Here is a 16,059-nt window from a genome sequence, read left to right on the forward strand (position 1 = left end):
AGAAAAGTTAGGATGAACTTCAACTCAATGAACGAGTTGTAATGGCTTTCCCAGCCTTGGCAGAGAACCATTACTCACGGAGGACAAAGGTACCTATTTATCTCGCCTTATTTAAGGCTAGCCATGCACTAATTTAAACTAGAAATGCAATCTCCCACACTTGTCCCCTAACAAACCTGTTTCTAATCAAGCAACACACGGGCAGTAGCTCTCACCCCTGCCTACACATTACAAGCACTCAGGGTGCTTCTTAGACATATTAGTGCTGCGGCACCACCGGAGACCAACTGAATCAGAATTTGGGGGGATGGAACCTGGGAAGTCAATGTGTCTAAAACTATCCTAGGTGATTCTCATGTGTAGCCAGAGTTGAAAACCAGAGAATGTAACCAAAGCTGCTGGGTTGTTTTTTTTTTTCTTTCTTAAGAGAAAAATGTGTTTTTAATGTCTTAACTCATAAATGTTTATTATAAGCATGTTAGGACAATAAGTAACATCTCTTCATATTTTCACAGTTTTGTGTAAGCTTATTAAATATAATTTTGAACTTCTGCAAGTAGGTTCAATACGGCAATATTAGGAAAATAAAATAAAATTTTTGTTACATTTGAAAGAATAGTTGCAGATACATTGAAGGTAATAGACGTTATCTCAGAGATTGAAATGGCTTACCTGAACCGAAATGTGTTTGATATGTGAACATGTGAACATGTGTCTCTAAGTTACTCAGGCATTGGGTATTTTTATTTCTTTTTTTTAATTGTGTTATGTTAGTCACCATACAGTACATCATTAGTTTTCGATGTAGTGTTTCAAGATTCGTTGTTTGCCTATAACACCCAGTCCTCCATGCAATTCGTGCCCTCCTTAATACCCACCACCAGGCCAACCCATCCCCCACCGACCTCCCCTCTAAACCCTCAGTTTGTTTCTCAGAGTCCACAGTCTCTCTTGCTTCCTTTCCCCCTCTGATCCCACCCCCCACCCCCGCCTTCACTTTTCCTTTCCTTCTCCTAATGTCCTCCATGTTATTCCTTATGTTCCACAAGTAAGTGAAACCATATGATAATTGACTGTCTTTAAAACTGGTGTTTCGATCTAAAATGAAACAAAATAGAAATAGAAATTAACTAAGCAAATTAGCTATTGTCATCCAACTTGACTAGTTTAAATAGAAGTGGGTTGAGTTTTTTTTTCCCTTTTTGTCACCTAGAGTAAATAAATATTTGGAAGAGGACAGGAGTGCCCTCACCTGGTCCAAAGGGAGAACTCCATGCTTTGTTGTTGGGAACTGAGGATCTTAATCACACAGAACAGTTTTGGATAACCCCTGCTTTTTCTTTCACTTGTAAAGAAATAACAAAGAATTATTTACACAGGGATGATTCTATTAAGCTAGAAATCAAACCCAAACTGTGATCCTAAAAGGAGCCAACAATGTTGATGTATTAATTAGGAAAGATACTTCAAATGTTTTCTTTTTCTTCAGTAAATGTTTATTCAGTGAAACCAGCTCAGCTAGAAATGAAACCTCATCTTGTAGTGACCTAATAAGGGCATGACTTTCCAAAACCAGGTGGTCTGTCATATTACAGTCCAGGAGGCAGGTTGGCTGAAATCCTAGATATGTGTTAATATGTGTTTATATCTTTAAAGGGAACCTGATACTATCTTACCTATTGATGGAATTTTGGTCAAGTTTTAGAATTTTAGGATAATGTTTACTGAGTGCAGAAGTCTACTCTTTCTCTGGATCCCCTGAAATCTGTGACAAGCCCTTAACCAAAGACCCAAAAAATGAGATTCATTTCCACAAGTAAACTCCGAGGTTTTCCTGAGTCTATGTAATAAATATGATTTTAGATCCTGACTGTTAAACCTCATGCAATCACAGATCATGGAAGGGATATAAATTTGCATAATACCATTAAAGGGCATCTTGTAGCTATACTTAATGAGAACGAAAAAAGAGCAAATAACTCAGTTTAATCGTCCTGGAAAGGATCTCATAATGAACATTATTCTTACCTGATTAACTTAGAGCATCTCCAGTAAGACACAGAGAGGCAATAAAATGGAGATGTTAAGAACATAGACTCTGAGGGGCATTTGGATGGCTCAGTCGTTAAGCGTCTGCCTTCGGCTCAGGTCATGGTCCCAGGGTCCTGGGATCCAGCCCCACACTGGGCTCCCTACTCCATGGGAAGCCTGCTTCTCCCTCTCCTACTCCCTCTGCTTGTGTTCCCTCTCTCACTGACTCCCTATCTGTGCCAATTAAATAAATGAAATCTTAAAAAAAAAAAAAAAAAGAACATAGACTCTGAACCCCATTGCCCAGCTCCACTCACGTGTGATCTTCAGCAAGTTACTTGTCCTCTACCTGCCTCAGTCTCCTCTGCGAAACAACGCAAGAATAGTGCCACTTCATAGCGTTGTTAAGAGAATTAAATCCTAATACAGATAAAAAGCCAGTAAAAGCAAGCCACCATCATCAAAGAGCCGGTTTTTATTGTAGCAATGTTTCCACCTATGTTTTGCATCTTGATTATTTTTTATTGTGGTAAAAAACACAAACTTTGCCATCTTAACCAGTTTTTAAGCATACATATTTGCAATGTTAAGTATATTCACATTGTCGTGAAACAGATCTCCAGAACTTTCTCATCTTACAAACTTAAAACTCTACAGATTAAACAACTCCCCTTCCCCCCATCCCCTAAGGTTATAAGAATAACCATTATTCCTTCTGTTTCTATGAATTTGACTATTTTAGGTACCTCATATAACTTGGACTCATACAATATTTATCTTTCCATGACTGATTTATTTTACTTAGCATAATGTCCTCCAAGTTCATCCAAGTTGTGGCATGTGACAGTGTTTCCTCTTTTTTTAAAAGCTGAACAATAAGCTGGTGGATGTATATACCACATCTTTACCCGTTCACCGACTGATGGGAGACTCAGGTAACTTCCACTTCTTAATTATTATGAATAATGCTCCTATGAACATGGGTGTGCACTTATCTCTCTGATACCTTATTTAAAATTATTTTTGAATATATACCCAGAAGTGGGATTACTGGATCATAGGGTAACTCTAATTGTAATATTTTAAGGAATTGCCATACTGCTTTCTATAGCAGGTGCACCAATTTATAATCTCACCAGTAATGCACAAGAGTTCCAGTTTCTCCACATTCTTGCCAGTAATTATTATTTTCTCTTTTTAAAAATTTTTATTTTAATCCCAATGTGGTTAACATACAATGTTATAAATTTCAGGTTTAGAATATAGTGATTCCACAATTCCATGTATTACTTGGTGCTCATCATGGAAAGTGTCCTCTTAATCCCCTTCTCCTACTTCACTATACCCCCACTAGCCTCCCCTGAGGTAACGTCAGATTGTTTTCTGTAGCTGAGAATCTGTTTTTGGCTTGTCTCCTTTTCTTTTCATTCGTTCATTTGTTTTGTTTTTCTTAAATTTCACATATGAGCTAAATCATACGGTATTTGTCTTTCTCTGACTGACTTATTTTGCTTAGCATAATACAATCTAGGTCCATCTGTGTTGTTGCAAATGGCAAGATTTCATTCTTCTTTATGGTTGAATAATATTCTATTCTATAGATATCCCGTCTTCTTTGCCCATTCCTAAGCTATGGAATTAGGAATTATTTAGGAAATACTTAGGAATTAGGAACATTATTTATAATGTTCCAATAAACGTAGAAGTACACATATCCCTTAACTTAGTTTTCGATAGTCAAATACCCAATAGTGCGATTACCAGATCACATGATAATTCTATTTTTAATTTTTTGAGGAACCTCCAGACTATCTTCCCTGTGGCCACGCCAGTTTGTATTTCTACCAAGAGTGCACGAGAGTACCTTTTTCCACATTATCTCCATCACATACCGTTTCACATATTTTCAATTTTAGCCATTTTGGGGGGCATAGTTCAGTGCTAGAGAACTTGACTGCAATTTTAACCATTCTGACTGATGTGAAGTGATATCTTATTGTGGTTTAGATTAGTATCTCCCTGATGATGAGTGATGTTGAGCAACTTTTCATGTCTTTGTTTGCCATCTGTATATCTTCTTTGGAGAAATGTCTGTTCATGTCTTCTGCCCATTTTTAAATTGGATTTTTGCAGTTTTAATGTTGAGTTGTATAAGTTCTTTATATAGTTTGGATACTAATCCTGTATTGGATATGTCTTTTGCAAATATCTTCTCCCATACAATAGGTTTTTTTTCAGTTTTGTTGTTTGTTTCCTTTGCTGCACAGAAGCTTTTTATTTTTATGTAGCTCCGAGAGTTTATTTTTGCTTTTATTTCCCTTGCCTCAGGAGATATATCTAGAAACATGTTGCTACAGCTGTTGTCGGAGAAATTACTGCCTGTGATCTATTCTAGACTTTTTACGGTTTCAGATCTCACATTTAGGTCTTTATCCATTTTGGTATGATTTGAGGAAGTGGTCCAGTCTCATTCTTTCACATGTAGCTATCCAGTTTTCCCACAACCATTTGTTGAAGAGACTGATTTTATCAAATTGCACATTCTTACCTCTTTGCTGAAGATTACTCGATCATAAAATCATGGGTGTATTTCTAGGCTTTCTATTCTGTTTCATTGATCTCTGTGTGTATTTTTGTCCCAGTATTTTGTCCCATACTATGTGAGAAGGAGAGGGAGAAGCAGTTACTACAGATTTGTAATATAACTTGAAGGCCAGAATTGTGATGCCTCCAGCTTTGCTTTTCTGTTTCAAGATCGTTTTGCCTATTCAAGCCCTTTTGTGGTTCTATACAAATTTTAGGGTTGTTTGTTCTAGTTCTTTGAAAAATGTTGATATTTTGATAGGTATTGAATTAAATCTATAGATTTAATAGATTATATTAATAGATTTAATAGATTATATTATATAGTAGTATATATTTTATATATATATATATATATATAGTATATATTATATAGTAGTATAGACATTTTAACAAAAACTGTTCTTCCAATCCATGAGTATGGGGCGTCCTTCCATTTGTTTGTGTCGTCTTCAATTTCTTTCATCAATGTTTTATAGTTTTCAGGGTATGGGTCTTTACATCTCCTCAGTTAAGTTTATTCCTAGGTTTGGGGGGGGTGGTATAATTGTAAATGGGATTGTTTTCTTAATTTCTCTTTCTGCTGTTTCATTACAGGTGTATAAAATATAATGGACTTCTGTATGTTGATTTTGTATCCTATGACCTTATGGAATTCATTTGTCAGTTCTAGTAGTTTTTTGGTGGAGTCTTTAGGGTTTTCTATACATACCATCATGTCATCAGCAAATAGTGAGAGTTTTACTTCTTCCTTACTGATTTGGATGCATTTTATTCCTTTTTCTTGTCTGATTGCTATAGCTAGGATTTCTAGTACTTTATGGAATAAAAGTAATGAGAGTGGACATCCCTGTCTTATTCCTGACCTTAGGGGAAAAGCTCTCAGTTTTTCACCATTGAGTATGATGTTCACTGTGGGTTTTTCAAAGATGGCCTTTATTACATTGGTATGTTCCCTCTAACCCAGCTTTATTGAGGATTTTTATCATGAATGGATGTTGTGCTTTGTCAAATGCTATCATGGGCTTTTATCCTTTCTCTTATTGATGTGATGTATCATGTTGATTGATTTGCAATATTGAACCACCCTTGCAACCCATGATCACACTTGATCATGATGAGTGATTTTTTTTATGTATTGTTGGATTTGGTTTGCTAATATTTTGTTAAGGATTTTTGCATCTATGTTCATCAGAAATATTACTAGACTGTAGTTCTCTTTCTTGTGGGTATTGTCTTTATATGGTTTTGGTAATCAGAGTAATGTTGGTCTCATAAAATGAATCTGGAAATTTCTATGTGTTAGGAAAGTCAGCTATGTCTCTTGCTCTTGAAAGTAGGGGCCTTATGAAGAAGAGGTCCCTTAGTGCCTTGCAACATAGGGAGGATCCACTGCTGCTGCCACAGGATTGAGGCCCCCAAAGTGGGCGGGTGAGAAGATGTGGTGTTGGCAGAGTTTACACTAGTCTTTTGGGGGAGGGGGCTCACAATACCAGGAATCAAGCAACCCTGGTGCAGAAAGCAGATTCCTGAAGGCTGGAGATGTAGGGCTTGGTGTAAGCAAGTTATGTAGTAAATGTGTGGGCTGCACTGGTTCTTGCAGGTGGATGGATATGTATTTATGCTGGAGGGCAGGGGAGGGAAATGGCACCTGCCAGCTTCTTAGTTCCTAGAGGGATCTCCCAGTGATCTCTGTCCCTCTAAAACCTGTTCTGAGATTAGTAAATAACTCTCTCTCCCATATTCCCCAGGCATTTTTCAAGCTGCTGGTTTCGTGCTATACCTCTGTGGGCTGTTTGTCTTGCTATTTCTTGAGGGCAGGGACTCAGCTTCCTCTCATCCTCCCATCTCTCCCAGAGCTGAGTCCACTGATTTTTCAAATTCCAGATTTTAAGTTCCACTGGTTGTAAGAACTCGCAAAATTTGGCCCCTCTGGTTTTCAAAGTCAAATGCTATGGGGAATTTCTTACCCAGGTGGGCTCCCCCGTGTGATAGTCTGTTTCTCTCCCTTCTCCAGGTCCTCAAGTCCCTACCTCCCATGGACAGTCCCACAGGTCCATTTAGCTCCCCACCGAGTCTCCAACCCTTCCTACCCTCTTTGATGTGGCCTCTTCTCTACATTTAGTTGTAGAGTTTGTTGTATCATTCTTTGGGTTGTTTTCTAGGTTATTTATACTAATGTGTTATCTAGTTTTATCCATGGGACAAAGTAAGCTTAGGGTCTTCCTACTCTATCATCTTCCCAGCAATCCCATTACTTGTTATTTTCTGGCTTTGGGGTAGTAGCTATCTTAATGGGTGTGAGGTGATATCTCACTGTGATTTTGATTTGCATTTCTTTCATGATTGGTGATATCAAGCATCTTTTCATACAATTTTTGGCCATTGTATATCATCTTTGGAAAAATGTCTATTCAAGTCCTTTGCCCATTTTTTAATCAGGTTAGATGATTTTTGTTGTTATTGAGTTATAAGAGTTATTAATATATTCTCAATATTAGCACTTACCAGATATATGATTTGCTCCTTTTCCATACATTGCCTTCTCATTCTGTTGATTGCATCCTGTTATGTATACAAGTTTTAAATTTTGACATAGTCTCATTTATTTATATTTACTTTTGTTGCCTATTCTTTTGGTGTCATATCCAAGAAATCACTGGCAAATCCAATGTCATGAAACTTTTTGCCTGTTTTCTTCTCCATGAGCATTTTTAAAGCAAAATGGACAAACTGTCATTGGCAATAAGTAAAACAAACCTATCATTTTAAAAGACATAGATAGCAGAAAGCTCACATGACAATGGATTTGGGATAAAGATGTTAGTGTGTTTGCTGGCCTTTTCTAGTAACACTCCTTACTTCGTATGGGACACCTGCCTATAGAAGAAAATATTCAATATGGGTCCTGCCCAGAGTCCAGGCCAAGCCTAATGTTCTACTGTGAAAATAGCTCTCTGTTGGAAAACAAATCCCAGGGCATAGTCCAGTCTTGGAAGTTGTCCCAACCCAGGGACAGAACTTTACACCACCTCTAAAGCCAGTTTCAAAGATGATGTTATCATTTCCTGACTAATAAATACTAACTTATGCAGATAATTTTTCTCTTAGAAACCATAATTATCTTAAAGTGTCTACTCTTAATAAGCATGAAATGTTTATGCCTTAAAAAATCTTTAATCAAATTTGATTATTAAAATTCTATTTTTAGAAATAATATTTTTTTAAAGATTTTATTTATTTATTTGACAGACAGAGATCACAAGTAGGCAGAGAGGCAGGCAGAGAGAGAGAGGGAAGCAGGTTCCCTGCTGAGCAGAGATCCTGATATGGGGCTCGATCCCAGGACCCTGGGATCACAACTTCAGCCGAAGGCAGAGGCTTTAACCCACTGAGCCACCCAGGTGCCCCTAGAAGTAATATTCTTAAAATATTAAAATACTATTAAAAAGCAGTTTGTTAGAACCAAACAATAGGTATCATTTCATCGCATCATGCCATTTCTGACCTAAAAGGAAACTGTGAGCCCATCTAGGTCAGTGTTTTTTATCCTTGTTGTGAAATAGAATGTTTATAAAATGCTGGTGTCTGGACCCTAGTCCTCCATCAAAGGTTCTGATTCAGTAGGTTTGAGAACCACTCAGCTTGTACAACCCTACATCTGTACTTGGAAATGGAGGCATACAGCAGGTGACCTGTATCACCTTCCCTGAGCACTTTCTGTTCCAATTCTCACTGTTTTGCAAATACTCCCTGCACACACACCGTGCTTTTGAATGTGTTACCCACTGCCTGGAAGTCCCTTCTCTATTAGCAAACTGCTGGTTAGGAGTCTTTTATTTTTAAAGGCCCTGGCAAAAAAAATTTTTTAAAGATTTTATTTATTTATTTGACAAACAGAGATCACAAGCGGGCAGAGAGAGAGAGGAGGAAGCAGGCTCCCCGCTGAGCAGAGAGCCCAATTCGGGGCTCTATCCCAGGACCCTGAGATCATGACCTGAGCTGAAGGCAGAGGCTTTAACCCACTGAGCCACCCAGGCACCCCTCCCAGGCAAATTTTTAATTCCCTTCTAAAGTCTTCCTTGACCACCTCACACTGAGTCATTGTTCCTTCCTTCTCAATTCATTCCTCTCAATTGTATTCTCAATTCATCCTTCTCAATATAACCCTTGCCACACCATATTCTATTTGTTCATGTCTGTCTATCTCTCTCTCTCTCTCTCTCTCCCATTGGATTGTGTGCTATTTGAGAGCCAAGCACCATCTTACTTACCTTTTAGGAGGCTTTCAAAATTATGTTGTACAGAACATTACTTCTTTAGAACATTGTGTTGGTGCCTAGAGAGCAATGCAAAGAGACTTAAGACTTGCTCCTATTTCCAAGGACTTTAAGTACTAATGGGTGACAGAGGACCTTGTCCACTGTCAAAGGGATTAACAGACCTAGAATTCTCTCAGATCTGTGATGGTGCCAAGTGACTATTTTCCTGTGGTACAAAGGGCAATTGATCTATTCTAGTAACAAATAAAAATCCAGTAATGCAAATTCAACTTTTTTGAGAACTCTAAGGCAGAAGAGGCAAGTGTAATGAGACTGTTCCCATCGATAACAACTTCAGGAACTTTCAGTATCACCTTGGGGTGGTAGGGTCAGAGAAAACTTACCCATCTGACCTGGGTTTGAGCAAAGTTTATATGTTTCTCCCAGAAGTGGTGACGGATTTGTTTTGAGTTTCCTGTGTTCTTCTGCTAAGAGATTTGATCTCTTGAGATCTCTTGAGATCAAATATCAACAATAGTAAGTAATTGGGTGTATTTACTTATTGCCACTCTAACAAATTACCACAAACTTCATGCCTTAAAACAACACAGATGTATTATCTTGTCATTCTGGAGGCCAGAAGTCCAAAATGGGCCTTACTGGGCTAAAATCATGGTGTCAGTAGAGCTGTATTCTTTCTGGAGGCTCTAGGGAAAAATCTGTTTCCTTGCCTTTTCCAGGTTCTAAAAGCCACGTGCCTTCCTTGGTTCATGACCCCTTCCAGCAATTGCATCACTTCAACTTCTGCTTTTTTTTTTTTTTTAAGATTTTTATTTATTCATTTGAGAGAGAGCAAGAGTGAGAGAAAGTGTACACATGAGCAGGGGGAGCGGCAGAAGGAGAGAGAGAAGCAGTCTTTCCATTGAGCAAGGAGCCGGATGCAGGGCTCCATCCCAGGATGCTGGCATCATGAGCAGAGCTGCAGGCAGACAACCAACTGAGCCACACAGGCATCTCTCCAACCTCTGCTTCTGATGTCCCATCTTCTTCTCTGACTCATCTGCTTCCCTGCTTTACTTATAAGGATCTTTGTGATTACATTGAGCTGACTCAGATAATCCAGAATAAGAGATCATCCCATCTCAAGATCACAATTTGATTGCATTTACGAAGTTCCTTTGCCACATAAGATAACATATTTGCAATTTTTAAGGATTAGAGCATGGATCCTTTTGCAGGACCATTCTTCTGCCTACCATACTGGGATTAGAAGTACAGTATGTAGCTATAGATACTTTGCCTGTGAAAATGAACATGGCTGTGCCCTGATTTGTAAAAATACCCTCCTAGAATCCAGTGGTTTGCACTTTATTTGATTCAGAGCATTTAGGATATTGATTCAAAGAGATACTAGTCATTTTCATTCAACCATTTACTCATCTCTCCATTTACCCATCATTCCATGCATTCTTTACTCATTTATGCTTCTTAATTTCTGTGTCAATCCACATAAATTAGGCTTTGCTGCAATAACAATTTCAAAATCTCAATGGCTTACCACAACAAAAAAAATAATTTATCACTTATGTATGTCCATCGTGTTTCAGCAAAGGGCTTCTATTCAGCCTAGATGCTCAGAGATCCAGGTTGGTGAAAGCTTTATCTTGCCATGTGCTTCCATTATCCTAGCATGGGTTGGGAAGGAATGTCTTAACTGATTCTTACTTTCTGCCTGGAAATAAACATACGTCATCAGCCATAGCAAGTCAGATGGCTATATGGTACCCCAAAGGGCATAGGAAGTAATCCTGTCATGTGCCCAGAAAAAGAAAAACTGGAAATATTTATTAAATGCCACAGCTCCCCACACTAATATATTCATGTATCATCTTACCCTTCACCATATTTAAGTCTGTCTTCAACTGAAAGCAGTGAAGTGAAATACAAAAAAAAAAAAAAAAAAAGACTAAGATCAGAATTTCCAGGTTCTTACCCTAGTTTTTCATTAGCTTATAATCTTGTTCATTTTTCTGGACTTGTTTTCCCTTATCCATGAATGAGAATAATAATTATTGCTCTTACCATTCTTTTTTTTTCTTTTTTTCCTTGAGGTATAATTAACATAATATTGCTCACCTTCTCACCTAATTCTGAGAAACAAATGACATGATCAAGACAAAAATCATATATTTTAAATCTCTACTTACAAAAACATAGAAGGAAATTCAAGATATACTCCTCAATGAGATGTTTGTGACTTCTAGTGTGTTATAATGGTTAAGTATCAGTGTTTTTCCCCCTCAAAAGAATTTCTTTTATTTTAAAAACTCATGCTGTTCTAAAAATTCATTCAATCAGCACATAGTTTTTGAGAACTGAGAATTACACTGTCTCCAATAACTGCCATGATATGGGAGGAGAAGTCTTTGTACCATTTTCAGTTGTAGACACTTTCTTCATGTGAAACTGAATGACCGTGGAGAAAATGAATTTACAGTAAAGCTAAATAGCAAGAAGAATAAAGAAGAAAGAAAGAAGAAAGAAGAAGTTTTATGAAAAGTAAAGTTCAGATGAAGCAAAATAAAACACTTAAATCAGAGTTGCAACAAAATGCTGCAGTCACAACAGTATTACATCGAGGCACGGTTCCCGTGTTTTAGACTTGTAATTCCATACACTGGAAAACTTTACACTTCATATTTTTTTATGCTGGAAAGTTGGATTTCATATGAAGGAAATGACTAAGTCCAAAATACTCTAAGTTTAAAATGACTCACATACTCTTAAGATTAACAGAACCTAACACTGTATTATGATTTGTATATTTGTACTTCAAAATTCTCAAAGGATTTAGCAGTCTGAGACCAAAGATTGAATTTTTCCAAATCACACAGAAGCTTTTAAATCCAAGTTTAGTGTAATTAAAGGATGAATGTGGTGAATTCCATGAGTTTCCAACACAATCATATTGCCCAACTCAAGAAGGATTAGTGCAAGACTAACACAGATGTTTCCAAGTTCAATAAAGTAAGGGTGGGCCTGATGTGAGTTGATAACTCTTTTGCAGGCCCTAAAGTTACTGATTTAGTTTCATTGTAAGCTGTTCGTTAACTTGTGTGAGAAGTGTCAAGTTAACAGCAAAAGGTGTTAATTCCATTAGGATTATCAGCAGTGTAATTTCCCTAGCATAATCAAGACTTACTAGAACAATTTGGTTGCCATTCTAATCCCTATTTTATGTGATGCTCCAGACCTATATTTTGCCTCTAAATCTCCCATAATATCCCCCATTGGGCCAGAACCTATCTGGAGGTACCCTGCTAGGCTTAGGGCAAGAACCAATTAATTTGAGAAGTAGGTGAGTTGTATCTTTGGGCTCCCATGAGCTCTTGTACTGCATCCTCCTCTTTGATGACTTCCATGTTTCCTTCTCAGGTACGAAGTTCTGTCCTGCATCCTCTTATTTACAATGAAATTTATTATCAGTCTCTTCACTAACCAAACCCAATAAGACTCCAAGGAAAGGAATACAGAACAGATTACACACCCTGTCCATACCAGAATTTCTGTGAAACATAAAGAAATATAGAAAGTATGCTTTCTGTCTCAATAGTACCTAAATGAGTAACAATTTGTTAGGAACAATTGTTGTTAGGAATACATCCAGGGTTACTGACAAGTTCCACTGGGGAGTTATACCTGGGCCGAGTTTTCTAACACCCTTCCATCTTCCATCTCCATCCATAAAGGAGATATATGCACTCCTTTACTTTTGAGTGACTCAACGGAACATTTTCTGGACTTTTGATGGTCCCATTTAGGGATATGGAGTTATTAACATATCAGGCCCTTTAGACCTCTTTGATCTACATACACACAAAGGCAAGACACCGTTTCTCCACTTCCTCATTCAAAGCTACCATGGTCCCTCTTCATCCTATCCCAGCCTCACTCCGGTTCCAAACTCAAACTCAGGGCCTTAAATTCTGCCTCTTTCCCTCTGGTCCTGGTGTTTGCCTTTGATCTCCTCAAGCACAAAAAGCTGCGTGTCCTAGTACTCCCTGCTAGGCTCCCTTCTCTGTCTCTGGGCATCTCTTATACAAAGTTGGTCTCTGTGACTCCAGTCTCTCCTACTTTTCTCCCACTTCCCTCTTTGCTGCCAACAACTTCTCCTCTCTATCCCCAAGAAATCTGGGACTTCCCTTATCTTATCTTCCTTCCCTTCCCCCTCCTGTCTTAGTTGTATCGCTGTTCTGTTATGCTCACCAGTGCAATTGACCCACACACGATGATACAGGGAGCCATTCCTCCCAAGACATTTGGATTTTACAAGGTATCCAAGCTTGAATATTTAGATAAAGTGTTGAGTCTTTAATGGGTAATTTCAAAAATCAGCCATAGGTGGGCCCCACTCAACTAGGAAAAAAAATGTAAGAGTTATAGAAATAGCATTTCACACCTCTGTCTTCAAGATTGGTTGGAGTCACTTTATGAAAAATGAATTTTGAAAGTTTTGTATAACTTTTGAAATTTAAGTTGTGGAAAAAGACATGGTTGAAGTTACTTATACCCCATGCAGACTGATTCTGTGCATGTTGGAGATCTGATTTAAAAAACAAAACAAAACAAAACAAAAAAACAAGTGCAAATGAACTTCTGCATACCCAATTGGAGAGAGATACATAGAATGGGTTAATCAAGCAGCTGAGAAATCCTCTTTTGATTAAAAAATCAGGAGTTGGCAAGGTAGTACTTCCGCAACCATAAGCGTCCTTTCTGTGCCTGGCCTAGAAAAGGAGTGATTAAAAAGCCTTGAGCTGGCCAAGAGTTGATTACAGTGCGGGGAGAGCTTTTCTCCATAATGAGCCGAAAGTTCACAAGAAGCAGTAGGGTGTGGGAAAAGAACACAGGTTTTTAGAGTCGGGTTTAAATTTCGACCCCAGTTGCCTCCACTGCTGTGTGACCTTGAGAAAGTTACCAGTGAGCCTCAGTTTCCTTATCTATAAAATAATATTCACAGGGCTACTGAAAAGACCAAATGACACGGCCTGTGCCCTTGACATGCAGTAGACAATAAATGCCTTTTTCTCCAGACTTGCTTTGTGCATTGCTGGTCAGCTTCCACCCCGATTTCTTACAGTGGCTAGTCCAGACTTAAATCCTCTTCTCGAGCCACCATCCTTAGTGCCTCAATTCTCTCTCCAAACACATGTGGCCTATAGAAACTCCCTAACTCTCCAGTGAACATCCTTATTTGCTCCCACTCTTGTCCTTTACCTCTAGTCTCTAAAGCCATCTCCTTTCTGCTCAAAGCCAGTCCTCTCACCTGTGTTCTTTGTCAGATCGTCTTTCAACTCAAATAGCTGATCTGTTATTGATTCCCTCTCTAATATCTTCGAAACTTCCCTATGTGCTGCATTTGCCCCATAGGCTTTACATTAAAACCAATTTTTTAAATTGTTCATTGCACACCTACCCAGTCCCAGACACTATACCATATATTAGGGCTACAGTGGGGAACTTGGAGCTCATAGAACCTTCTCTAACTATAGCTTCTTCATCTGGACATTGAATACCACTATTGTATTCTGTCTATGTCATGGAGGGTAATGATGTATTAAATTTGGATTTCAGGGGCGCCTGGGTGGCTCAGTGGGTTAAGGCCTCTGCCTTCGGCTCGGGTCGTGGTCCCGGGGTCCTGGGATCGAGCCCCGCATCGGGCTCTCTGCTCGGCGGGGAGCCTGCTTCCTCCTCTCTCTCTCGCTGCCTGCCTCTCTGCCTACTTGTGATCTCTGTCTGTCAAATAAATAAATAAATCTTAAAAAAAAAAAAAAAAAAAAGAAAAAAGAGGGCACAAAACCCCGCCTGGCACACAGTAAATCTTTATGCAGTGTAAGAATCTAATGAGACATACAGTTAAGTAAACAGGAAGTCAGGGAACAGGGTAAATAGTTGTGGGCAGTGGATAAGTTCCCATGGGATGACTTCTCCATACAGCAAGAAGCAAAAATATGAGGAGAGAAGAAAAGTTTAAAATGGTTTCTGGGAAGCACAGGAAAGTGAGATAATGAGGAAAACATGGAGTTGGGGAAACAGTCTTAAAGGTCCTCCTGGAGACCCTGAATGTATAATGGTACCGGTTTGGGAGCTAGGACCATTTTCTCCAGAAAGATCAGCTACCAGGCAGCCCCTTCAGGACACTACCCTGGCCATATTCTCTTCCTAGCAACTTACGCACTGTCCCTGGGGCATCTTGTCCACTTGTGTCTGGAAGTAAAATTGGCAATAAAATATATTAGCATGTTGAAATTTAGTATTTCAAAGAGAAAGGTAAATAGAATCTGAGAAAAAAGACAATTTGGCAACAAGACAAAAAAAATGGAAAAAAGAGTTTTAGGACAGTTTCAAAACATGATTGAGTTTAACACTAAGTCATGCCTACACAATGAATAAGTAACTCTCTGTTCTATCTACCAAATAAGGTAGTGTAGGACACCCTCTGGCAATGACATAGCAATACCAAAGGGTAGAGAGTCAGGGCCTCTTCGGCCAGGGGAGGAGGCAGGACTGTGAGCCCACATGGGATGTGGTAAATACCATTCATCCTTTCAGGTTTGGGGTGGAAGGGGAAACACAGAAGGAAAGAGTTGAGAGTTTTAAACTCAAAAGTGGATACTTGAGAACTTCTGGGGTTCTGGCCCAGTCCCTGCTCAGGGCAAATAAATCAGGGCGGCTTTGACAGAGGGTCTGATTCCTAAATTGGAAAGCAAGAGATTCACTCCCTTAGTAGTGATTGTAAGGATCTTGATAGTCTTGCTGACACCATTCACTTTTCCTGTCCGTTAGGGTCACAAAGGAGGGGTGGGGTCACCTGAAGCAGAGGCAAGAATGCCCAAGGATTTAATAGCAGATCTACATTGATTATTTCCAAATCTATCTCTGTCATACCACTTTCTAAGCTGTGATCCAGTAAGTCCACCTTCCCTCGAGGCATCTCCTCCTAAATGCTCAACAGAAAACTCAACATTGGCACTTCCAAACCAGAAACTCTTTACATCTATCTCCTCCACCAGGAATTTCTCTTAGGAGATGGAACTCAGTAAACTGAAACAGGATCTCCTCCTCTTCCTTATTCCCCATGTCAAACCAGTAACAGAGTCACATAGATGCTGCCTCCCAAACA

Source organism: Martes martes (genome assembly GCF_963455335.1).
Source record: "Martes martes genome assembly, chromosome: 8".
NCBI classification, from domain to species: Eukaryota; Metazoa; Chordata; class Mammalia; order Carnivora; family Mustelidae; genus Martes; species Martes martes.